This window comes from Geotrypetes seraphini, chromosome 5 (genome assembly GCF_902459505.1).
Source record: "Geotrypetes seraphini chromosome 5, aGeoSer1.1, whole genome shotgun sequence".
Taxonomy (NCBI): domain Eukaryota; kingdom Metazoa; phylum Chordata; class Amphibia; order Gymnophiona; family Dermophiidae; genus Geotrypetes; species Geotrypetes seraphini.
This window is the reverse complement of record NC_047088.1, coordinates 205812101-205838301: the sequence shown is the minus strand read 5'-3', so window position 1 is coordinate 205838301 and position 26201 is coordinate 205812101. Positions and strand designations below refer to the sequence as shown.

Sequence of the window (26201 nt, the reverse complement as noted above, 5' to 3'; positions counted from 1 at the left end):
CCAACTTTGGGCACAAGGATTTACACCAACTGAAATCAGGTGTAAATCCCGGTGTGTAAATTAGGCGCAGATCACCCCCTAATTCTGTAATACCCCATTTTTAGAGCCAAGTGGAAACACTTTGGCACTGTTCTATAACTAGGCACATTAGTGTAGTTCTACTCGGATCTGCCATTTTTGGCTCATTTTGGCATATTGTATAATGCTTTTCTTTGCCGAAAGAAGTCAGTGTATAAGTAGCCCATAATGTTAAGCACCACACAAAGAATTCCCAAATAAATTTCACTTTAACAGCTAATGCATCTTAATCCCACTCCTTTACAAAGCCACACTAGTGTTTTTAGCCCTGGCTGCTGGGGTAACCGCTCCGACACTCATAGAATTCCTATGAGCGTCTGAGCAGTCACCGCCGTGGCTAGCGCTAATAACGCTAGCGCGGCTTTGTAAAGGAGGGGGTAAATAAGCTTCAAAGGACTTTTATTTTACTTTTTCTGAATTAATTTGCCAAAGCCTCAAGATTTGTATGCTGAAACAGAGAAAAGGAAACTACCTTGAATAAGGCATGGACTGTTTTCAGCATATGTGCCAGCATTTTACCTTCTAGGAATTGTAAAGTGCTCTGCTGATTCGATAGAAGTTGCTATGCCAACCTGTGATCAACCCTACTGTAGTTACTAGAGCAGTAATAACCCTTATAATGCCATGAAAAACAGATAGAATATGTAATAAAATCCTTCAAACAAAAATTGAAGACCTACTACTTCATTAAGGCTCTATACTAAAGAGCTTCAAAATGTGGGGAGGGAGTTTCAATTTGTAAGACTATATTGTCCTGTCTTTGACCTCTCCCCCTTCCCACTACTACTACTAGATGTATGCAGCACTGTACTTTAAATATGGAAGGGTCAATCCCTGCTCAATGGAGCTTACAATCTAATTAAAACAGATAAACAGGACAAATGGGTTACCTCTAATGATATATACAGACCAGTTGTCTTCCCTAATTTGTAAGTGAGGGCCATTTTGGGTCCAAAAGGGGTGAAGGAGAGCTGATGAATATGTCCCTACTTTGGACCATGACACCAATAACACTTCTTGACATTCATTCCTACCAGAGCACCTGGCCCCAATCACACATGCAGGAACATAGATAAACCCGATGCAAATTCAGGACCACATACTAAAAGTCCTAATATACACCAACAAAGCCCTAAGATGCCAGACTCTGCATGTAGTACAAAAGCAGAGAAATAGAAACAAATGCATTTCTTTCTCAACAGTGCAAAATATAGACAGTAGATGTAAATTCTTAAAACTGACACATTTCAATCACTAAATTGGAGCGGTATATCAAATTTTTACTAAACCATAAATGGAAAATAAAATAATTGTTCCCTACTTTTGTTGTCTGGTGATTTTATTTTTCTAATCATCTTTTCCCAGTCTCTGTTTGAACTTCCTTCTGTCTGTGCTTTTAACTTTGTTTCCAGGGCCTTCTTATCCATTTGCTGTTTTTATGTTTATGTTTATTTAAGATTTGATATACTGCTCCTGCATTTTACTGACCTAAGCGGTTTACAATGTATCAAACTAAAATGAAATTTAGGTACTTGAGAAAAACTACCTTATCTGTCCTGAAGACTCACAATCTAGCTAAAGTACCTCATTAAAATAAAAATATGTAATACATTTCTAAGATCAAAAATCAAAGAAATAGAAACTAGACATAAAGAAAGAAGATAAAAATTTAAAAATACAATAAAACATATTTAAGAGATAGAAAAGTCTCTGAGGTGGCTTGATAGTAAGTTCAGTCTGCAGAACCAGGTCAACTTGCTGCCACCTAAAAAACAGGACCAGGAACCACGCCAATGAAGACCACCATGACACCAGTCACTGGACAAGCAAGGACAGGCACTGCCAACAGCAGATCCCTGAAGTGAAGTCCAGTTTCCCTTCTATGTGTCCAACAACGCAGCTGCAGGAGTGCAAGTCTGCCGAGGAGAGGGGGGGGAGAGATGGAAGGCCATAGGAGATCCCCTGACGCCGACATCAATCCACCGCTGGTGACCACGTCGGGGCCGTGCTGCATTGCGCCAATGGCTTCTCCCTTCTACTCCTGGACAAAAGCCCGGATAGGGAAAGCTTTGTTGAACCAGCTGATAGAATCCCCAGGAAGAGCAGCAGTCAGGAGAGATGAAAGAAAACACAGTTTTTCTCTCCTTCTTCATTTTCTGCCCTACATCCATCTATTTAGAGACGCTGAGGTGAATATGAATGCCTGCGATGTTGAACAGTTAAGAATAAATAGAATACCACACCCTGAAGCAGTTTGTATATACATGCAAATGAAACATGCATGTCGATGATGGTTGTAGTAAAAAAGTGACAGCTGGTACAAGATAGGCAATACACCATACTGGAGTTACAGATAAGTTTATTTATAATTCACCATTTAAGCAACATTAAAATAAGTTATTGGATAAGATAGGATTGAAGAGCCTGATGAGGAAGTGTAGCAGCTAGTAAGACTCTATAAGACTCTGTGTTTTATACACAATAGAGTGCCGCATCTGATGGCTCCTTCATGATCAAAGAAATAGAAGAATATTCTCGATTGCACGCATGGAGAATGTTATATATTATATCTCTATGATAAGATTCATTTAGAAAAAAGGAATGATAGGTCTACTTTTGGATTGAATTAATTTGATATATTGGACCATTCTAAGTTTATTGCAACCAGTTTAATTGATCGGGGCGTCATCCATCTATAGCATTCACTTTTAATATTCAACTTTCTTCAATTTTTCTGCTTCCTTCTCAAATCTATCTACTTTTCCTTGTCTTCTCGTTCCTTCCCATCTATCCACATGCACCATCTCTTCCCTCTCTCTGCTTCTCCCCTCCCTGCCATCCATGTGTACCATCTCTTCCCTCTTTCTTCTCCCCTATTCCCGTCTTTTCTTAAACAGCATTTTTTCCATCTCTTTTCCCTTTTCACCCCTCCTATCCCTGTGCACCATCTCCTCCCTCTCTTTCCCCCTTTGATGGTCTGACATTTTTCTTCTCTCCTTCCCTCAATCTGGCATCCCTCTTCCCTTCCCTCCTCCCCCTTTGTGGTATGGCATCTCTGTCCTTCTCTTTCCCATCTCCCCTACCTTAGTCTGGAATCTCTTTATCCTCCCCTTTCCCTGGTCTGGCTTCTCTCTCTCCTTCCCTCCCCCCCTTCTGTGGTCTATCACTCTCTTCTCCTTGCCTTCCCTTCCCTCCTCCTCCCTTTTTTGTGGTCTGGAATCTCTCTCCTCCTTCCCTTCCCTGGTCTGGCATGTCACTTTCCTCCCCCTCCAGTAGTCTGACACATTTCTCTCCTTCCCTTTCTCCCTTGTTGTCTGGTATCTTCTCTCCTTCCCTTCCCTCTTCCTCCTCTTGGCATCTCTGTCTTCCCCTTCACTTCCCCTTCCTTCCTCCGGAGCTCTGGCATCTTTCTTTTTTTTCTTCCCCATACCCAAAGTTCAGCATCTCTGTAGTAACCACCCCCTCACATCCCCCCCCACCCCAGGATCCAGAAGTTCCTCACCCTTCTCCATCCCAGCAGCTGCTCTTGCACTCTTCGGGCTTCCGACAGCATGAGTGAAATAAATACACTGCCTTTGACAGCCCAGAAGCCTTCCCTCTGCTACTGCTGCCCGCCCATGCGGGGACAGGAAGCAGTAGCAGTAGCAGAGGAAAAGCTTTCAGGCAGCTGAAGGCAGCATGTTTACCTCACTCACGCTGCCAGCAGCCTGAAGAGTGAAAAAGCAGCTACTAGGAAAGAGAAGTGTTGGATCATTGAGCGGGGGGAAGGGGGGGCATGGAAACCCAGTCTGCAGTGCAGGCCGCCATAGGCTCGTGGGTCTTGCATTGAAGGCCACTAATATAGATGGATGGCCTCTTTAAACCATCAAGCCATGGATGCCTTGTCCTTCCTTATTCCACCAAACACAAATGTGACCGTTTCTAGGAAAACATCACTTAAGTCAGATCCAGAATGTTGAGATTGGACCCCTAAAGTGAAAAATAGGCCAATCAAAATTAACCCCCTCATTTACGAAGCCGCATTAGTGGCTGCCGCGTGGTAAAAGCCCTGAAGCCCTTTATCCCTATGGGCTTCAGGGCAGTTACCGCAGCAGCAGGCACTAGTGTGGCTTTATATAAGGGGGGGGGACGACAGGTTAATGAGTTCTACACTAACGTCCCCTTTTATCAAGCTGCACTAAAGGTTTGTAGCGCAGTCCAGCGTGTTAATTGCTCCGATGCTCATAGAAATCTTATGAGCGTTGGAGAACTTATCTTGCTGGCCCAGGCTAAGAACCTCTAGCACAACCTGATAAAAAGGGGAGGGGAGGTTAGTTTGTTATCTATTCTACCATTTTCTAACCTCCTGTAATAAGTAGGTTTGGAGAGGCTGCTTCCCTCCCTCTGTTTGTCTTCTGCTTAGTTCCCTTTACAACCCTTACCTTTCTTCCAATCTTACCTATACACGTCCGTATTGACCCAGTGTAACCTAGGCCTCCAGATGTATTCATTCCTTTTCGCCCTCCTCAGAGAGTCGCTTAACCTTACCTTTGATTTTATCATTTTAAACAATCTATGATTGGTGTTATATTAAATAAAATGAACCATGAACATTTTCAAAAGTTAGAAGTGGCGTTTCAAACTTTTGTTCAAAAATCGTTTACAGGAGATTTGAATGCAAAAAATTATATTTTTTTAAAAAATGTATTGTACAAAGAAATTCAAACTTTCCTGGCCTAGAAAGAGATGGGGATTTATGTTTTGGAAAGGGCTGACTTGTCTACTTTATTTGGCAGCTTTGACTTTTATTAGTAAATAAATCTTCTCTGTCTAGTAAAGAGAAATGTTGTCCTTGATTGAATTCAGCATCAAAGTATGAAGGAGTGTTGTTTTTGTACTGTGAACATCACAGCCACAATTCAGGTTTGTATCAATAATATCGTGATGTGTCCTTTCTTGACAGTACAGGAATAAAGATCAGTAAATAAAACAAAGCATAAAACACATGGTGTAAGGTGATACAGTGCAATAGTCAAGGTAGTTTGAGTATTCATGGTCAATCTTTTCCCATTGGAAGTCATCTTGTAGACTAGGGTAGAAATAGATTTCTTAGTTAAGAGAACACCATGGGCCAGATTCTGTAAACTGTGCCTAGATTGGTAGCCGCCTAAAAAAACTGCGTGTCAATCATACTTAGGCACAGCTAACGGCACCTACCAGAAAACGTAGGCATCTGGAGTGTAGGCCAGGGTCCATCCCCCCCAAATAATTAACTTCTCCACAGTGACAACTTAGCTTTATTTTTGCCCTTATATTGTTTCTTTCCTATCACAATTGTAGTTCTACCCTCCTTCCATTTTTGTTCCTGTTAGTGACAGTCTTGTTTTAGTCTTGTCTGACCTATGTGTTTTACCCTGGTTTTTAATTGTAAATCACTTAGAAATTTCTATAAGCGTTTAATCAAATTTTAAATAAAACTTGGCCTACATTGCAGATGCCTAAGCTCTTTAGTGAATTGCACCTAACAGCGCCTAAGTCCCACTCCATCCCCTAACCACACCCACTTAGGCATAAGGCGCCGTTAGGCATCCTGCTGTAGACGTGATTCCAGCACCTACACTGTAGATGCCTCCTGGCACCTTTTTTTAAAGTTTTTAACCGGTTTTAAATGATGTGGTCAATTACTGTTCCGATTAAAGCCAATTAAAACAACGAAGGCAGTGGTAGGGCGCAGCGTGTGGCGCAGTGTTTAAAGCTACAGACTTAGCACCCTGGGGGTTCAAACCCACGCTGCTCCTTGTGACCCTAGGCAAGCCACTTAATCCCCCCAATTCCCCAGGTACATTAGATAGATTGTGAGCCCACCGGAACAGACAGGGAAAAATGCCTGCCTGAATAAATTCATGTAAACTGTTCTGAGCTCCTTTGGGAGAACGGTTTAGAAAATTGAATAAATAAATAATGCCGCCTAACTTACAGCGCTATTTATAGAATCTAGCCCCATATCCACAACACTTTACACTTATCTAAATTATATTTCATCTGCCATTTGTATGCCAACTCTCCCAGTCTTGCAAGCTCCTCCTACAATTTTGTACAATCCACTTGTGATTTAACAACTTTGAATACTTTTGTGCCATCACTTGTTCCCATTTCCAGATCATTTATTTAGATGTTAAAACATCAGTAGAGTACTTTTCTCTGGGATACTTCATTATTGGCCTGTGTTTGTTTCTGTATGTAACTACTTCCCAATCTATAATAGAACATTGCCTCCTATCAGTTTTTGTATGGTTTTTGATGATTTTTTTAAGACATTTCAGCAGCATTTGATACTATCAGTCATCAGATTTTGTTGCTGAGGTTAAGATCACTGGGCATTGGTAGAACACAATACTACTTGAAAGGGTCCAGAAAAGAGCAATTAAAATGGTTAAGGGACTGGAGGAGTTGCCGTATACTGAGAGATTAGAGAAACTGGGCCTCTTCACCCTTGAAAAGAGAAGACTGAGAGGGGACATGATCAAAACCTTCAAGATAATGAAGGGAATAGACTTAGTAGATAAAGAAAGGTTGTTCACCCTCTCCAAGTAGGGAGAACAAGAGGGCACTCTCTAAAGTTAAAAGGGGATAGATTCTGTACAAACGTAAGGAAGTTCTTCTTCACCCAGAGAATGGTGGAAAACCGGAACGCTCTTCCGGAGGCTGTCATAGGGGAAAACACCCTCCAGGGATTCAAGACAAAGTTAGACAAGTTCCTTCTAAACCAGAACATACGCAGGTAAGGCTAGACTCAGTTAGGGCACTGGTCTTTGACCTAAGGGCGACCGCAGGAACGGACTGCTGGGCACGATGGACCACTGGTCTGACCCAGCAGCGGCAATTCTTATGTTCTTATGAAAGTTGTAGGACTGGTTTAATTTTTTTTTCTATCAGATAGGAGTTTTCGGATCCAGTTGTCTGATGATTGTTCTGATTGGTCCCCAGTTTCTGGAGGTGTGCCCCAGGGATTTTCTTTGTCAGCTGCCCTTTTCAATATTTATTTGGTACCCCTTTGCCAGGTTCTTTCCCAACTGAACTCGTAGCAATCGGCTTTAGGCCAATGACATACAGTTTTTTGTCCCAATTGGGAATTCATTTTCTTGCTCTTTTGACAGACTGTTTACAATCAGTTAGTGCTTGGATGCTTATAAATCATCTAAAGCTTAAAGTAGGTAGGACTCCGATTTTACGTTGAAGACGGAGTGCAAAGTTAAATGAGTTTCCTTCAGAAGTATTTTTCAATAATGTCCAGATTCCTGCACTCGATCAATGTACATATTTGAGCATAGTCCTTGATTTGACTTTGTCATTTAAGCCTCAGATACAGGCATTGCAGACGGCTCAGAATGCTGCTACGAGGCTGATTGCTAGTGTGCCTAAATCAGAGCATATTACACCTGCCCTTCAGGACTTGCACTGGCTGCCAGTACAAACGCGTATTGAGCTTATTATTTGGATATCAATTTTGGGACATGGGCATCTCTGATATCTTGCATTTCAGTTTCTATTTCTCCAGAATTGCTGTACATGCAGATTTTGACTTCTTGAATTTTCCACTTCCGTTATTGACAGTGGTTCCTTGTTTCCTATTTCGTGAGGGTCTGTCTATGCGTTGCATGTAGTTTCTGTGAAGTTTTCAGCTAGTGTTTAGTTTCTGTGTAGGGATCTGTAGAAATGTGACTTGTTCTGGTTTTATGGCAGAATGTACATTGGTTTTATAGGTTTCTGCCTTTTTATAGGTAGGGTTGTTGTTTTTTGAGTCCTGGACATTAGTGCTGTTTTATTCTAACAGAAGTTTTATACGGGCCTAGAATGTGTTTGCTTTTTAGCAGGGTTCAGTTACTGAGAAAGTATGCTGTAAAGTATTTGCTTGAGATAAGGAATCTTTCCATAAAAGTCATTTTCAAATCATAAAAATGATAACTTCCAAACCCTTATGAAAAGCAAGCATCCTAAGAGAGTAATTCTATAACAGTGTACCTATTTTTAGATACCATGGTATTTAAAGCAGCTGCTGTCAATTTATCAGCCTAGGCATACACTGCAATTGGAATTAGCTATGTGTCTGATTGTTGGTGGGGGCCATGGAGGACGCTATTTGCGTATCAGAATGTCTGCATTTTCTTTGGCTGCACCAATGATATGGAATGAACTCTCAGGGTTTTTGTATTTGTGTACCTCTAGAATGACTTTAAAAAAAAACATTCAACATAAAATTCATGCCATTTTTCACCATTCAATCTTTTTGTTTTAAGGATCTTTGGAAGTTAGTGCAGTAATTCTTCATTAATATGCTTTTTGAAGAGCTGCAAAGAAAACTAGGGGGTCCTTTTATCAAGCTCCAGTAGGAGTTTAACGTGCGTAATACCGTGCGTTAGACCGCCTACTGCGCTAGCCGCTAACGCCTGCATTGAGCAGGTATTAGTTTTTTAGCTGGTCGCGGGGGTTAGTGCGTGATGAAATGTCAGACGCGCTAATCCCGCTAATGTAGCTACATAAAAGGACCCCTAGGTCTTTCCCATATCACAGATATGCTACATCTTCTGACATGGCCTGTGTTTTGATTTGGTCTCCCTCATGTACATCTGCAAGAGCTAGGTGCTATGCTATAAAATGCCAGCCAGTGTTGCTTATTACATAACTGCGAGGGTGCATAAACATGGTGGAGCATGGGTAGACTATGGGCATGTTGCTAAGTGATGCATCCAACTTAGAACTTGTCGGTTTCATGTGTTGCATATTGTGCACTTAGAGCTGCCGTAGGTGGGTGTGCCTCCATTTTTGCACACCAAAGTGGTGCTAATTATTCTATAATGGCATAGGCGTGCCTAAGTGCCATTATAGAATGGGTGCTAAGTGTACTCTATTGTGTTACCTTCTTCTTGCTGTGAAGTGATAGAATTGCTGCCTTGAGCCCCGATTTACTAAAGTCAGCGATCGTCCCTAAATCTGTTTTCACAGGTTTAGCAACGATTGCTGCTACCTACCTGATTCACTAAACGGCCCACCGCGTGTTTTTCCCCATTTTCCGATCCAACCCATGCAAAAGCGTAAAACCCCATGCAAAATAGCCAAGTGATTGATTCATTAACATTTGCTTGGCTATTTTGCATCAGGTTTTACGATCCTAAAATCTGACTGCTGTAAACCTGTCAGTAACTGACCTGACCCAACCACGGGGGCCCGACGGCAGGAGGGAGTGGGCATCCCTCCTACCATATCCAAGTTCTGCAGGCGGGTGGAAATGGGCCGATGGCAGTTGGGAGTGGGCATCCTTCCTGCCATAAGTTCGGTGGGCGGGGGGAATGGGACAATGGCAGGAGGGAGTAGGCATCCCTTCTGCCGTATTTAAGAGCAGTGGGGGACGTCTGGTGGCAGGAGGGAGTGGGCATCCCTCCTGCTATTTTGGGGGGAGGGGGCGCTTTCTGGAGGCTTTTTTTCCCATTTTTTATGCAAAATATCTGTGCCGAAAAAAAGCCTCCCAACAGAAGCCCTGACAGCAGTAACAGGAGGCTGCATCTCCTGTCACTACTGTCAGTGCTCTGCACTGACTCAATCGCTCACTGAGCGATTGAGTCGGGGAGTTTGCATGCAAATGATTTGCACCTCCGTGCAAATCATTTGCATGCAAACTTGATAGTAAATCAATCACTGTTTAAAAATCGGCCAGAGAATTAGCCAGCAGCAATTGAGTTGCTATCTTTAGTTAATCTGGGCCTTTGTAATCAAAAAGATCTCACTTGAATGTACCTAAGGCAATGAAGAGTTAAGTGACTTGCCCAAGATAACAGAGAGCTTCCCTGGTTTTCAGCCCATAGCTCGCCTTGACCCTGTATAGGTATGTGTGATGCACAAATGGAAGATTAGATTAGATTTGATTAGATTAAGCCACTCCTCTACTCATTCTTCAGTGTTTCCTGATTTACATAGGAGGAAAGCATAAAATGGTTTTGGATTCTTAAAGTGCATAGCTTTCAACCTGGCTACTTTTAATAAGTGTTCTTTTACTACTAACTTGAGTTGTTCTAGTACAGATCCCATTTTATGCAATAACTGGGGTTAAAAGTAAAATAATACTTCTTAACGACAGCTCATGTTGATAACTTCCCTCTTTTAAGGTATCTGGGTACATTTTGGTATGGAGGCATATTCCAGGATAGTATTGGATGAAAAGCCTCTTTGATGGGGTTTTTTTTTTTTTGGTTTTTTTTTTAGAAATTGGTGTAGCTTGCTGAGAAGTTAGACTGCCTTTTATAAAATTATCCTCCCTATGTGCAATTATGATAAAACAAATTGGAGAAACTATTTTTCCACTCAACACATAAGCTCTGGAATTTGTGGCTGGAGGATGTAGTGAAAGCAAGTAACATACTGTAGCTGGGTTTAAAAAAGGGTTAGACAAGTTCCTTTAGGAAAAGTTCATAAACCATTATTAAGGTAAAACTTGAGAAAGCCACTAATCACTGGAATTATATTGCATAGGCTCTATTACATACCAGATCCTGTGACCTGCATTGCCCACTGTTGGAGGACTTGATCAACATTTGTCTGTCCCAGTACATCAGTTCTTATTTTCTCATTAATAAAAGGCTGTGCTGGAAGCATTTCTACACAATTGCCTTGCTGCTTGTTCTATTTTCGCCAAATTTACACATACTACCGAGATGATTCTGAAAAGTGGGCAGAAGTGACTAATGCATTTGCCACTACAACCGAGACTTTAAACATCCCAACAATTCAAGATTGATCTAAAAACATTTCTCTTCACAGATGCTTATATCCGATCTCTTGATCTTTTTTATTTTTTGTGGAGGCAGCTATATTTTGTTGCGTGTCCTGTTGAGTGCAAGATAGAGCTATGTAAGAGTCATCCTTATGTATTTCTCTCTCTGCTTTTCTTTCTGAAATTGTAGTTCCTCCCCTGTTGATGTTTAAGTCTCATCTCTTCCTGCCTTATTATAGAGTGTAAGCCATTCAAGCATCTACTTCATGGTTGGGATAGAAAGTCCTTAATAAACCTGGAAACTTTATACATTTTTCAAAATCACAGATCTTACTTGGAGGCTAGGGGGTTCATAATCAAAACAAAAATACGTCCAAAAACCGGCCTGAGTCGGTACTTGGATGACCTAAAATACAGGTCATCTAAGTACCGATAATTTCAAAACAGGTGTTTGGACTTATTCAGAGACTTTTTAGACCTCTGAATCCTGCTGTGCGCCCAGAGCTCAAAGGGGCGTTTTTGGAGGACTGGATAGTTTGGGAGGTAGGCAGCAATAATCAAAAGTTTTACAAGGCTGTCTGGATGACACTTATACATTGTGGCTTAGACGAAGTTACAACTGGAATAAATGCCGAATCCATTGATCTGATTGCGGCAAAGAAATCTCCCTGCCATAATCAGTTTAGTGGCAGTGACACCCCCTCCTCCCCCCCCCATGAAGACTACTGGCAGGAGGGATGCCAGTCCCTCCTGATCAACACCCTGCACCCCGTCCGCAAAGATCACTGGCAGATAGTATGCCCAATCCCTCCTGCCGGACACCCCACTACCCCCCACAAAGGTAGACATCCGCTGGACCCCCCATCCCACCTGACCACCCCCTAGCCCAGCCGGACATCCCCCCTCCTAGCCCAGTCAGACCATCCCCTAACCCAACCGAACCCCCCCTATCTTTTCTAGTTGGCCTGCCAAAGGGATCCTTCCTGCTTCCGGCTGGCAGGCTGCCTCCACCCAAATGATGTGCCTTCCTCTTCCCGTGCTTCATGGGATGCACTGGGGAGGAGCCTAAGGCCCTGATTGGCCCAGGCGCCTAAGGTCCCTCCCATAGGAGAGGCCTTAGGCTCCTGGGCCAACCAGAATCTTAGGCCTGACCCCTTAGGCCACCCCCCATGGGATGTGAATAGGACACAATGCAGTGCTGGAAATGATTGAAAGCTTAGGCTTTCTAAAAGTTTGTGCCCGCTGGGTCCTATGTTTGTTGACTGCAAACCACAAAGTTCAGAGAAAACCCATCACTCAAAACCTTCTTCAGAGATATTGAAATGAATGAGTTGATTTTCTACACCCTGCCTACAGTCTCAACCAGGCACCCTCTGACTACCATCTTTTCAGTTTTGTGAAGGAACAGATGTGAGGCCAACATTATGAGATGGTGGAGGTCGTCCAGAAAGCAGTATGTCTGTGTCTTCAGGCAGCTCGGAATGGAGTTCTACCACAAAGGAATTTTCAAGCTTGCAGAACGATGGGAAAAAATTTGTGCAACAGCGACTATGTTGAAAAGTGAAGAAAAGTCTGTACATTAAGATGATGTACATGTTTTTCCTACATTAATAAATTCTGATTTTTAAAAAAATTGTTGCTCATTAATTTTAATATGAGCCTCGTAACATATTTTTGATAAAGGGCCCTTAATTGTTTTGCTGCAGCAATTGACATAGTAAAGCTTGGTAATGGAAAGTGTTACACTTCTCCCTCCATATTCACAGTTTCAGCATTCGCGGTTTTGATTATTCATGGTTTTTAGCTTGCTGGCTCCTCCCCCCAAATTATGTCAGCTTGCATAGAGAAATCGCTGATTCCAAGCATTTACAGAGAAAATCGCTGATTCCCAGCACTTTCTTCACCGTGTTTTGCCTCTCCTTCAGGAACAGACCAGGTCTCCCACCATGTTATTCACGGTTTCACTATATTCACGATGGTTTTTAATAGAAAACAGCAAATAACATATGAAAAAGTTATTCGCGGTTTTTCTGTATTTGCGGTTCTGTTAATCCCCTATCACAGCGAATACGGAGGGAGAAGTGTACCTCTCTTTTGAATACTGACATGGCACTTTAAACATAGAAACATGGTGGCAGAAAAGGGCTATAGCCCACCAAGTCTGCCCATTCCAAACGAACCTGCTAATGAAGAATGATTGTTTGTATCTTCCCTCTATCTCTGCTCAGTTGTCGTAAAGTGCCAGATTCTATAAATGGTGTCTAAATCAGTAGGCACTTAGCAAAGCAGCATCAATAACATGTCAATCAAAATTAGGCACCTTCTGTAGAATCGCGCATAGCGGTACCTAACTCAACTTAGGCTCCGGTAGGCGTCATAATGTTAGACGCCTGTATATTAAGCCAGGGATTTCTAACATAGACGCCCCGTTGTCTAACTCATCCAGTGCTCAAACTTCGCTTATAACAATGCCTACTTTTCCTGTAGGTGCCTATAAGAAAAGTAGGCATGGTTAGGGGTGAGGGTGGTATGTGCCTACCGAGCTAGGTGCCTACTGCCTAATAAAGTTTTTAATTGGTTTTTAATAACTTCCATCAAAGTTTAGTTAGTACTCTACAGACCTACGTATCATTCTTAAAACATTTAAAATCTCTACATCCAAGTTAAACCCATTACACACCTGTTTATTATTTTGTAGAACATTTATTACTTCTACTTACTACTCTTCACAAACATCTCCTGGATTCCACAAAAAAATGCAACATTTCAACTTTAATAAGAAAAAGATTATATCATTAGAGGACCAACTCAAAGAAATAAATATACAACAATTTAAAAATTTAAAACCACCTCATCTTCCTTTACATGAAAAACAACCTACAACACTACTTACAAGATCATGTAAAAAAGCTAAAGGTATTGAAAATTGTCAAACTTTATTAATACTTTCAAAGAATATGAATTGGAACAAACACGTGATCAAATTCAAGAAATAAAAAGAAGAACTGAAACATCACAACGACTTGAGTGCTTTAGTTCTCACCCAGAAAATAACGAAAACTTAAACACTACAGTGCAATAGTAACAATATAAAACTAAAACAAGAACACCATCATTATCATTAACACTACTTCCCCGAACGAAGCTTGGTCTTCCAGGTACAGACTTTTAATAAACAGTACGGTTGTATATACCTGTAGAAATAGGTGTGCCAACAGAATAACACATACTTATGCCCATGCCATATATAGGTGCTCCTAGGCACATGGTGGTAGTGGGGCTGGAGTAGAGTTGCATTGTATATTTTACAAAATACATAAGTACACACATAGAGTACATGGACATATTTATAGATTTAGAGCAACTATAAATTTGTGGATATGATTTTCTATGTGTATTTTTTAAGACATAACGGTGTTTAGGTTGCATCTATAAAACAGGCAAATTTTTGTACTTTCCACATAGGGGACCTGATATAAATTTAACCCTGGAATACCGGTATATCTTTTCTTCATCTACCTTGGAATGGAATAGATATTATTTGCCGTTATTAAGCCAACAAGTTGCATCAATTTTCCCCATAATGTAGTGAGGTAGAAAAATATTCAGACTGCTAATTGGATGGCTAACTGAATTTTATCTGGTTAGATTATTGGTTGGTGGTCTGAATATGGTTGGTAACCCAGTAACCTCCAGCTCTGATAAGCTCCATCCATACACTACCCTGGCACTGTCTGGATAGAGCCAAGGCAGTCAGAGGAAGTATTCAGCTGTACTGAATGTTATTTCATAAGCACATCTCTTGTTAGTAGCACCTCTGCCTTTGAAAGTCCATCCCTTAGTTTAGAATCCGATCAATATACAGCCAGTGGTGATCAGCAATTTTTTAAATGCTGACCATTGCTGGTTAAATTAGCCCTGGATATTCAATGCTGGGCCATGTTCAGGCTCTGGAATATCCAGGGCTAATGCTATATTTGCTGGCCTCTGGATCTCACACGGGTGCCATCCAATATTCAACCAAGACTCAACAAAAGTAGAAATATGTGCCCTCTGTTCCTCCAATACACTCTCCCCCCCGCCCCTCCTGCAGACAGGTCAACTCTCAGTCCCAATCCCCCTCCCCAAACAGTTCAAGTCCCGATTTTCTCCCTTCCCTGCATGCAGCTCATGTCCTGGTACTGACCCTCCTCCCCCTTCCACAGCCAATTTAAGCCCCGGTTCTAATACCCCTCTTCTTGTCCTCTCAGACAACTCAAGCCCTAATCTTGATCTCCCTCCCTCTCCCCCACATACAGCTCTATCCTTGGTTCTACAAGGCCTATCTTGAATCTCCCTGGCAATCCAGGGGGTTATATAGGCAGGATTAATGCCCACTCTCAGTGCAACTGCCCTTAGCAGGTCCAGCCTCAAAATGTCCCCCACGGCCCCTCTAAGTCATGTGTCCACTATGTTACATCCAACACCTGTCTACTTCTGTGTTAGGTAGTTAATGCAGGATTTTTACCATCTGGCTGCTTTTTAGCAGAGAAGTCATTAGCGCTGGTAGGAACACAATTTACCTGCATGTAATTTTTATACACAGATTATATTGTGCTATTTTTTAAAACTCTTTTCTTCATGTAAAACTGGTTTTACAAACAGAAAAATCTTTTAAAAAATTACCCCCTTCCCCCCCCCCCCCACACACACACACAATTTTTTTCTCAGTGTTTAGAAATTCATTGCATCTTCTTTGACACCAGGAGTGACAGTTAATGTGATTAATTGCTGCTCATAATTGCAGTTTCAATCCAGTAATTATTGCTTGTCAGTATCAATTAATAGCTCAACAGAAAGCTTATCCATTCCACTATATTAAAGAATGAAGGCATGTCAGATTTATGCTAAACCAGCAATTTCAATTAGGGTTTGAGTTTTATACTTTATTGGAAAATAGTTTATGGTTTAATAATTGTGTATACTAATGAATTATTGTTGTATTGCATCTCCAATAACCATAATTTTAGGTATGCATATGTGGAAGTTATGATCAATATAGCCCTACTTAATCACCTCATAGGCAATCGTGTATTATCATCAATTTCATAGAATGCAGTCTTAAACTGAATATTTACATTACACAACAGTTTTCTGTAGCTCTTAATTAATTTGAGTTATACACAATAAGGACATTACCTTGGTTGGTACTGTGACCTCATACGTTAATGGTTTGTGGTAGGTAATTGATAGTAGGAAAAAAATGTTAAGGCTCTGGTTCTAGCCTTTTCATCTTATTGATGATGTCCCCGAAAAGATTGGCTTTATATGAGGTAAAAGACCGAACAGGCCAACCACTATGGCTGATGTAGGTTTTTCATTACATCAAATGCATCTCTGTTACTAATGCACAACCTAATAAGATGTTTAAATTGATTTTCCAGAGACTAAGACGCCTAAGTTAATTGAACAATGCTGTTAGAAACAGCAAAAAAAACAGCGAGGTTGAAGCACCAGAATCACACTTAAGTAGACACTTTAGGTCGCCAAATGCCAAAGTAAGCTTGGTCAATGCCGGAAGTGGTATTAGGTGACCTAAAGCACCTATGTAGGCACGATTCACGCAAAGATAGGTGCTGGAAATTAGGCCTGGAAAACCCTGGCCTACATTTCCGGTACCTATCTTTCCCGTAGGTGTGATTCTGAAACCGGTGCTGATACATGATTGACATGTGATCAGTGGCCGCTGATATTGGCGCCAGTTAGAGAATCCAGCCCTAACTCCCTAACAACTTTCTTTCACCTTTATCTTTGGAAAACTTCTTCGTAAACTGTGTTTTTTTAAACATTTTTGTAACATTTTATTTATAGAAATTATTATAGATCCCAAAAACAAATTCTTGTAACAAAAACAGATGAAGATATTAATACTGAAAAAGAAAATAGAAAGCACAAACAAAAAAAGAAAAAACATTGCTACCTGCCTTCTAACATACGGTCCACTATTTAGAGAGGAAGAACAGAAAATATGCATGTAAGTAGGAGCCCTGCTCATTGTCCACCCATGTGGATGCAGAATAGTGCTTCTGTAACGCTGCTTAAATAAGTATGGGGACCTTTATACAGTAGACTCTCAGTTAACCGGCACCCATGGGGATTGCTAGATGCCGGATAAATGTAGTGTATGGTTGCTTAAGAGTTACTATTAAAAATAGGCCTAACTAATACTGTAACCCATAATATGCCATACCATAAACGGTTTAGACAAACTACCGGACATGTGGTAGGCAAAGTGTGGGTGAACTCAGGTTGTGTTTAAAAGTTTACACTTAAATTTCCACCAGAAATTGATTTTATTTTAATTTTTTAAAAAGTATTACAATATTTCTTATTTTTTTTTTCTGGTTGCTAGAGAGTTCTGGTTAATTGAGTTCCCGTTAAAAGAAAGTCTACTGTACTATATACGAGGGTCATTTCATAAATAATGCACACTAATTTTTTTAATTTACATTTTATTTTTTTCAAGTATTTCTTTACAGTCCTTCAATATAATCTCCCTGCTTTGCAATGACTGAGTCCCAATGTCCGGGAAACTTCATTATTCCATCCAAGACTCCATTTTTGTTCAGTTGCCGAAAGGCTCGGGTACCGGCAGAAGAAAGCTCTTCCAGAGATGCAAAACGATGTCCACACATAGGTTGTTTCAACTTTGGAAAAAGGTCGAAGTCTGGTGGACTCATATCTGGACTGTAGGGAGCATGACGTAACACCTCCCAACTATTGTCGCGTAGTTTTTCAATGGCGAGTGGAGAGCTCCATCTTTCCCACGACCAAAAAAATTTTGACAAGCTCAATCAAAAGTCAACCAAATGTTGATTTTTGCTTATGATCATGAAGGCATCATCATCACAGACAAAATTCCATGTAGAAGAAGTGTCTTGACTGGGCCACTCATTCTTCATGACAACGCTCGCCCACACATAAGGAATGCTACTTACAAGTTAATCACAGTTTACTCTGTAATTAATGCATTAATTATTAATCCTGATTTAAAAATTAATAATGTTGCACCATCTCCTCTCTCCTCTAAACATCTCTTCTGTGCTTTTCCGCTCCCAACTCCTGTCCTTGGCACAATCCAGCATCTTTCCCCCACCAATCTACTCTACTTTAAAGATAGCCTTCTGTTGGTTCCTGCAGCAGCAGTAGGTTTATTTAGGAACATAAGAAGTAATACATCATCACCATTCAAGTAGAGGGGCTAGTTTATAGTATATATTTTGTTACTTGCAGAAAGAGAATGATACTGTACATTTCAGATGAAAGAATTGGGGCATGAAAGAGATCAAAAGAATTAAGAAAACAGTTTACTACTTGACCTTTAGGTAATCAAAGCTAATGAATATGCATTTTTTCATTTAGTCCCTGTTAGAGCAGGATCTATAAAATATGAGCTCTGACCAGCTGGTATTGTGTGCTTTATTGTCCATGCCAGCTACACAGACTCCCATCTCTCTCTCTCTCTCTGCCTATATATGTGCCTCTGTCAGCTTTGGTAGTTTGTGTGCTTTATCATAATTTTTTTGTGTTTAAGACTATTCTTACTAACTGCATGTATACCATTCTTTTTCTTTTTGTGTGAGAATCTGATTTTACCAGAATAAAAAAGAGAATCAGAATTGTATCCGTGCACAGCTTGTGTGCGTGCATTTCTGTGGGACTGTCTTTTGTGTTTATGGTAGGTGTGCGGGATTCCAGATTGCCCCAGGTCCTTGTTGTGGATGCTGGGGGGAGGGGATTGGAATTCACAGAAGAGGGAAACCTCACCTGGGTGTAGAGCAATGAGCTGCAGACTTACAAGCAGAACTGGAGGAAACACCAGTGGAAGCCATGGCCAAGGTGATGAACTGCAGCAGCCACGAGAAGAGCTTGGTGCTGCTCACCACCAAGTTTATGTTGCTGTTCAAGAGGGTAGAGAGGAGGGAGGGAAATTTGCTGGACACTGGGAGTGATGGAGGAAGGAAGGAAGGGAAGAGAGATCATGGACCCCAGGGAAAAGAGAGAGAAAAAAAAAATGTTGAATCTGGGAGTGGGAGAGAGATTATCAGTCCTTTAAGGAATGGGAAGGAGAATGAGATTTGATATACCTCCTTTCTTTGGTTGCAATCAAAGCAGTTTACATATTATATACAGGTATGTATTTTGTACCTGGAGGGTTAAGTGACTTCAGGTTGCAAATTTATTTAGCTTTAATTACCAAAGTGGTTTACATTGTACAAAATTTAAAATATAAGTAAAATGGGGTAATAAAAAGACAGACTACACAGTGTTACAGATAAAACATTCTACAAAAGGGAAATGAGAGGGATACATTGCCTTAAAATAAAAAGAAAGGAGAATGGGAGAAACAAGAGGAGCTGCAATGGAAATAAATAAATAAAAACCCTTTAATTGTATGATTAATCACTATTAAAAAGATTTATTTGCATAATTAATCACAATTAAAAATTTAAATAAAAATGCAGCCTTGCTTATGATGTCAACACAATGTAAATTAAACCATCTAAATAGCGTGGAGGGGCATAATAAAAAAAACCCATCTAAGTCACCTTTTGGCCTAAGGCCCTGAATGCTGAAAGTAGCAGCAGGGAAAATGTCCGTTCTAAAAAAAAACAAAACAAAAAAAACGTCCAAAATGAGGGTTGTTTTTTTTTTTTTTAGAATAGCCTACATTTACATTCTTTGTTCAATTCTAAGTCTCTTAGGAACTAAGCTGCCAGCAAATCCACTAAAGTTGTGGATCACTTATCCATACAATCCTGTATTTTATTGTTTATATTATTTGTATGGACCTTCTGACTGCAACCGGGTACCACACCACCTCAGTTGCTAAACTCTTTGTCAGTCCTATCTTTATTTACTCTTTTTAACTTCTTATTCTTTTTAACTTTTTCTTTGGATATATAAAATCGTCATTTCTTTTTAATCATCATATTAATATTACTTCAATTAAACAGAGGAACCTCACTTATCTTAATAGTGATCAGGTCATCCTAATACCTCTCCCGACATGCATGTTTCAATGTTAGAAACTTTTCTTCAGGGTCGAGGTCACTAGAAAAACACACAAACATTAGGCTGTGATATTGGCTACCTTTACATTCAGCAGTTTAATCGCCCAGACCACCACTACGTCTAAATTAGAACACATTATCAACCCAAAAAATTGCCCATGTCCCAAATGCCCAAAACAAGACCTTTTAGGCGAAGGAGGGGCCAGTCCTTTCTCTAAAAGCTGGATTCTGTAACTGGCGTCTGTCAAAAACAACACTGGTTAAAGAATCCCCCACCCCCCAACGATCGCTGCAGGAGAGATGCCTAATCTCTCCTGCCACGTTCGCGATCCCCTCTGAGCTTCCACAAAACGCGCCAGGAAAGATACCTAATCTCTCCTGCCGTAATCACAATCTACCCCCGAACCCTGACAGTACCGGCAGGTCTGATTCAGTAAGGCTATTCTTATGTTCTTATGTGTACAAACTTCAGCTTACACCTGAAGAACCGGTTTTCTATAAGTTTACATTCTTTTCTTTTTTTTTTTTTTATAAAGCTGTATGTTACACTATATCAAGTTAAACCTTTTTATGCCTTTATTCTTTTCTTATCTGTTTCTTTTTTCTTCCTGGGTGGTACGCCTAGGACAGTAACAGTTGGTACTCTTCACTGATAGTGTACTTTAAACAACAGCTTGTTACACGTGAGAAATGGCCCTGAAGCAGTAGACAAAAATTCAGGTCTACGAAACGTTGGCCACGTTGGTATTGCACGATATACGAGCGCTGCTAAAAAATGAAAGCTAAGTACTTTTTTCAAAAACATTATTGCTAAGCACTTGTTCCTTCATTTGAATGCTTAATAACAACTTAAAATTAGAAGTGCATAAGTTATGTCAGTTTGGTCTTCAATGAATGAGTGTAGACACCGGATTTATCATAATAGAGGAATTACGATCATTTTAAAGTAAGAATTAGTAAGATGTTTTATTAGGAAGAAAAAATAAAAAATAAAATACAAATAATAAAAAATAAATAGCCACATTCTCTTTAAAATATTTATAGCACATTTAGAATATAGGATAGAATACACTTGGGAAGGAGACCGATGATTGGAGCAAAGGAGCATGTGACCACGTTGAATTTCTCGGTCTATGAAAAACGACTGTGCGTGGGCTCCGTTACTGAGGTCTCTTCCTAAATATAGTCTAACTACTGGTGTCATACACCTTCTCTTATATATATGGGATTATTCAGATAATAGATATTTGTGATTTCCTTCCCATTAGGGGACTCTACTATAGTGGATGTTAAAAGATGCCAGCTCTAGTGATACCTATCTTTTAACCCTCCCTGCACCTGAGCTCATTCACCTCTGTGCTGTGTCCAGGCCTGCCTAGATCCCTAAGGCAAGAATCATGTGGCTGGTCCAACCTACAGCTTTTCTAAACCATTTTTCCTGTACTGCTGAAGCTTTTCCACTAAATTAACTTAAAGTTTTTTTTTAGCTTATTCATCAATAAACTTCAACACGGTAAGCAGTACTCATAAATTGTGAAGTATTTCACTGCTTCAGCAAGTTCTGGCAAAACAATCCAAAGCAAATAGCATTAGCATCTCTTAAAATGCAACATTTCAAGCCCTCTTCATTAAAGATTATTCCCATGAGAACAATATTGCATAAAACTTCAATGAATAGGACCATTAAATTGCAATCTACAAATTGTTAAGTGATTTTAAAATTCCAATACACAAATATACCTATTTATTCAAAGCAGCCATTTCAAATCTATGAAAGTAAATATTTTGTTTCTGTATCCTGCATTAGCTACTGTTGCTATGAATCTTTCCTTAAAAAGATGATTTTTTTTTTACAGAAAAACTCAACCTGCACAAAAAGCATGTTCATACTTTGTGCCCAGGCCTGTTTTCAAAGTCCTCATATATGTTTCCTTAAGAATCGGTGCAGGAACTGAAAGTAAAATGTAACTGTATACTTTGTAGCTTTGGGGACCATTATCTCCATTTCTGGGGCCCCTGCACTGTTCACATCTTCCTCAACCCAGATCTTGTATTTCAGAAGCTGGGAATATGTATTGCTCTAGTTTGTGTGTGTGGTGATGGGGGGGGGGGGATTCTATCATTTTATGGTGTCATTTTATGTGTAAATCCCCTGTGATCATTTTTGAAGTAGCAGTCTTAAATTGATAAACGATGAAAGCTGAATCATTGGGCAATATATCAATCCTTATTAAACTTAAAATGTGAAACTTAAAACATATATGAACATAAGAATTGCCATACTGGGACAGACTTAAGGGGCATCAAGTCCAGTCTCCTGTTTCCAACAGTGGCCAGACCAGGTCCCAAGTACCTAGCTAGATCCCAAATAGTAAAACAGATTTTATGCTGCTTATCCTAGGAATAAATAGTGGCTATCCCCAAGCCATCTCAATAATTGCCTATGGACTTCTCTTTTAGGAAATTATCCAGACCTTTTTTAAACCCCACTGAGCAAACTGATCTTACCACATTCTCCAGCAACAAATTCCAGAGTTTAATCAAGAAGGGGGAGGAGACGGACAGGATCACCCACAGAGCTGATCAGGGTGCATTCCAGCAGGGTGTCCATGCCAGGTAACGCCTAATACAGACCAACTTCATGTAGATGTGAGTGAACAGTTTTATTTGTGCATGACACCACTCAAACCCCACCACCCCCTCAGCAGAGCACACCCAGCATACCTACTCACTCTCACCCGTTCTCCCAACACACACATCCTCCCTCTGTCCCCCAGGCACACACTGTTCCTCCACCCAACACACAGAGACCCACATCTGGGGCTCTCTGCCTACTCCCCTCCCCCCCCCCCACACATCTTGGCTTCTCCCTGATCTCTCCTGTGTCACTGCAGAAGCTGAGCAGACTGATTCTCCAGCATCAGAGCCACTCTCTGAGTCCCCATCATCTCCTGTGCTGTTACTGGTCCTGCAGGGGCCAGGTGCTGCTGCAGTGTGGACTGCCTTGCTGAACTGGGCCACCTAACATCCCCTGCTGATGGCTGGCATGGCATTTGCCCCAACCCACCCAGCCCTGTTTGGAGGGGTGATGTCCCTTTGAAGATGTTGAAGGCAAATGGTGTGGGTGGCTGCTCAGTAGGAAGCTGGTTGTCCTCCACTGCTGCAGTAAGGTCCTGCATATCAGTGCATAGTCGCAGCACACAGCACCACCCTCATTCATCTGCTCAGTTGCCTGGAGGAGCCTCTGCTGCAACTCATTTTGTTGTCTAGATGTCTAACCCCTGACGCAGGAGCTCAAGCTTCTGCTTCCTGAAGTCAGCCAGGGACAGGTTGTGGCCTAGGAGCTTCTGGGCCATGCAGATAAGCTACCATTTGCCTCATCCAGCTCCCTACCTTGATCTGAGACCTTAGTGAGCAAGGTGCTGCTGCTGTTTCTCTAGCTGGTTGGCCTTCCCATGACACCTGCTTCTTCATTTTCTACAGATGCTCCACAGAGCTCCTGCCCTTCCTTTGTGCCTGGCTTGCCTACAGTTGCTGGAGAAGTCTCTGCCCCCGCATCCGCTGCTGCAGGTTGGGTCTGTGGACAGGTCACTGGTTCAAAGTTCCAGCTATGAGTTGTCATCATCTGCATGGGGAAAGGGGAGCAGATGTGGTTCCTGGCCATCTATCTAGCCTACCACAGCTCATAAGCATTCCTGTCCTTGCCCCTTCTTTCCAGTCCTCTCAGCTGAGAAGCAGTGCCAGTGTCATGTACCCCAAGGATGTCTTCCCCTACATAGATACCTGAAAGAGGCAAATGTGAAGGTGAACTGCGTCCCTCAGATGCCAAGGTGCCTGACAGAAACACTTCAAGATGAAGAAAGACAGAAAGAATGCGGTAGGGCTGTTAGAGACACAGAGGTGTTGGGTGAAGGTGTGCACACTATTGAGGGAGGGGGAGAGGTGTCGCCCACTGACAGGTACAGGGGCATACCAGTTGCATAGGTGTGGGGCCAATCAGCTGCCACAGCCTCCCACACACTGTTGCCCCCATGAGCCATGTGCCCTGCCATGCTGACACTCAGGTTAGACTCTGAACATTGAAAGGAGGGGCACGGCACACTGAGAACATAATGAGGGACAGAGGTTGCAGAGTTGCTATCGAGGATAATTATGTTCAGCCCTGAGGCACAGTCTCATGGACCTAATGAGGTTCAGATCCTCCCGGTGCATGCACCTGTAGAAGACACCACAGCAACTGGAGGTCACGGTGCACCCAAAGCACCTGCAAGACACAGGCTGTTGGAGAATGGGGTCAAGTGAAGAGCCTTCTTGGCTTCACATACATGATTGTTTATTGAGACATGATGTGCAATGCTTCTCATTTGGCCTAGACAGATGGCAACAGTCTGCATGCAAGGAGGGAATGGCCAACACGGCCCAGTTGGGTTGTGAGCTGTGGTGGGCGTGGGGACTGAAGATAGCCTGGTGGCCTCTGTGTGAAGCATTTGCACTGTTGGGAGTAGGTGCGGATGGTCATTGAGGACAGGCAGGTGTGGTTTAGGGTGGCTCACTGTACTTTAGTAGCTAGCCCCAAAGTTGCTCTGATGATGTAGACATGGGGCAGGAGGGGGGAAAGGAAGGATTTTTACATCTGTGGGACTCCTCGTGTTAACAGGGCACAGGTGGTGCAACCTTGTAAGCTCCTCATGTCTCATTGTGTGGATTGTGCTTGGCACAAAGGTGATTTTTCTTTTCTTAGGACATGAGCAGTTCTATGTATTGTTGGAGCCACACCATGCCTGTGTCTGGAGATTGAATATGAGCATTGCAGTGATCCTGGGGGTCAGAGCTTCATACCTGTATAAGTCGCTGTGGATAGCTCCCCATACCCTCATGGTCGCACTGAGGAGGGGCAGGTGGTGGTGGTATTTGAATATGTGCCTCCTGTAGCGGAGGCACACAAGCACCAGAACCTCAGTTTCCAAGGGGGAGTAGTTGGGCTCCCTCCTCATAGACATGCTCCTACCTATATCTTGTCCCTCTAGCTCCACCTCTCTCATTCCTCTCTGTCTGTACCTCTCTCCCTCCTCCTCTCTCTATCTCTCTCCTCTCCTCTCCCCCTCTCTCCTCTTCCACTGTCTCTTACTCTCACACTCTTTCTTCTCACCCTCACCTACTCTCTCTCACACTCAGTGGCGTACCTAGGGTATGTGGCACCCGGGGCCCATCATTTTTTGACACACACCCCCCCCTATGTAAAAAAATATTTTTTGTAATGACCATGAAACGGAATAAATGGTCAGAATAGAAACAGGCAGTGAAAATTTTCTTATATTCCTAACATAACATAACATAACATAAATTATGTCTGAATTGTCATGACATCAGAAGTACATATGGAGTAGTTGCAGGTGATGCTTGGGACAGTTCTGATTGTGTTAATTCGGTTTTATGTGTTTTTTGAATAGAAGGGTTTTTATTTTTTTTTGAAGGTTTTGCAGTATGTGGTCGATGTCAATTGGTTGTAAAGTTGGGGGTCGAGTGTTGCAGCTCGAATGGCTAGGAGGTTGTCGAACAGTTTTTTTCTTTTGACGTTTTTGGTTGGAGGGTGTGTGAATGGTGCGTGAGTTCTCCTATGTCTGTTTGAAGTGGATTGAATTATTTAGCTGAAGAAATTAGTTACCCCCTCATCCCACACACATTAATTCTCTTCCATTTTTGTTCCCATTATAAAAAATACTGATAAGTTCCCAGAAAAAAATACATTAAAATAAGAAGTGAAAACAAAGGCCCCTACAGATGAGAACATAACATAAGAATAGCCTAACTGGGTCAGACCAATGGTCCATCATGCCCAGTAGCCCATTCTCATGGTAGCCAATCCAGGACACTAATACCTGGTCAAAACCCAAAGAGTAGCAACATTCCATGCTACCGATCCAGGGCAAGCAGACACTTCCCCCATGTCTTAATAACAGATTATGGACTTTTCCTCCAGGAATTTGTCCAAATCTTTCTTAAAACCAGCTACACTATCTGCTTTTACCATAACTTCTGGCCACTTCATTTTTAAGTTTAGATCTTTCCTTTCAAACAGAGACCTTGCTAGATGTCAAATACAGCACAAGGTAACTTCACATGGACTTAGCTGTGCAGGAAATGTGAATCTCCTCATACACCCACCATATAGTGCAAAAATGTGCAAAGGTCTGTTTTTTTCTTTCGATCACTACATAGCGTAATGCCACACAAGCAGCGCTGTTACAAACATATTCTGCAGGTCAATGCTAAGGATAACAAAGTTTCCTTCCTTGGACCAGAAGGAGATACTGATAAACCACTGG

The 26201-nt window shown here is 41.6% G+C and overlaps 1 protein-coding gene across 5 annotated transcripts in view; it reads left to right on the top strand.

Annotated features, from left to right (window-relative positions):
• Positions 1-26201, top strand: part of B3GALT1 (beta-1,3-galactosyltransferase 1) — a 464138-nt gene that overhangs the window by 237703 nt on the left and 200234 nt on the right. The window contains exon 1 of one of the 5 annotated variants that reach the window (XM_033946931.1): positions 22348-22491. The exons of the other annotated variants lie outside the window; for them this stretch is intronic. The gene's annotated coding sequence lies outside the window, so the exon portion shown is untranslated. Of the gene's footprint in view, positions 1-22347; positions 22492-26201 lie in introns of those variants that run through there. 5 annotated transcript variants of the gene reach the window in all.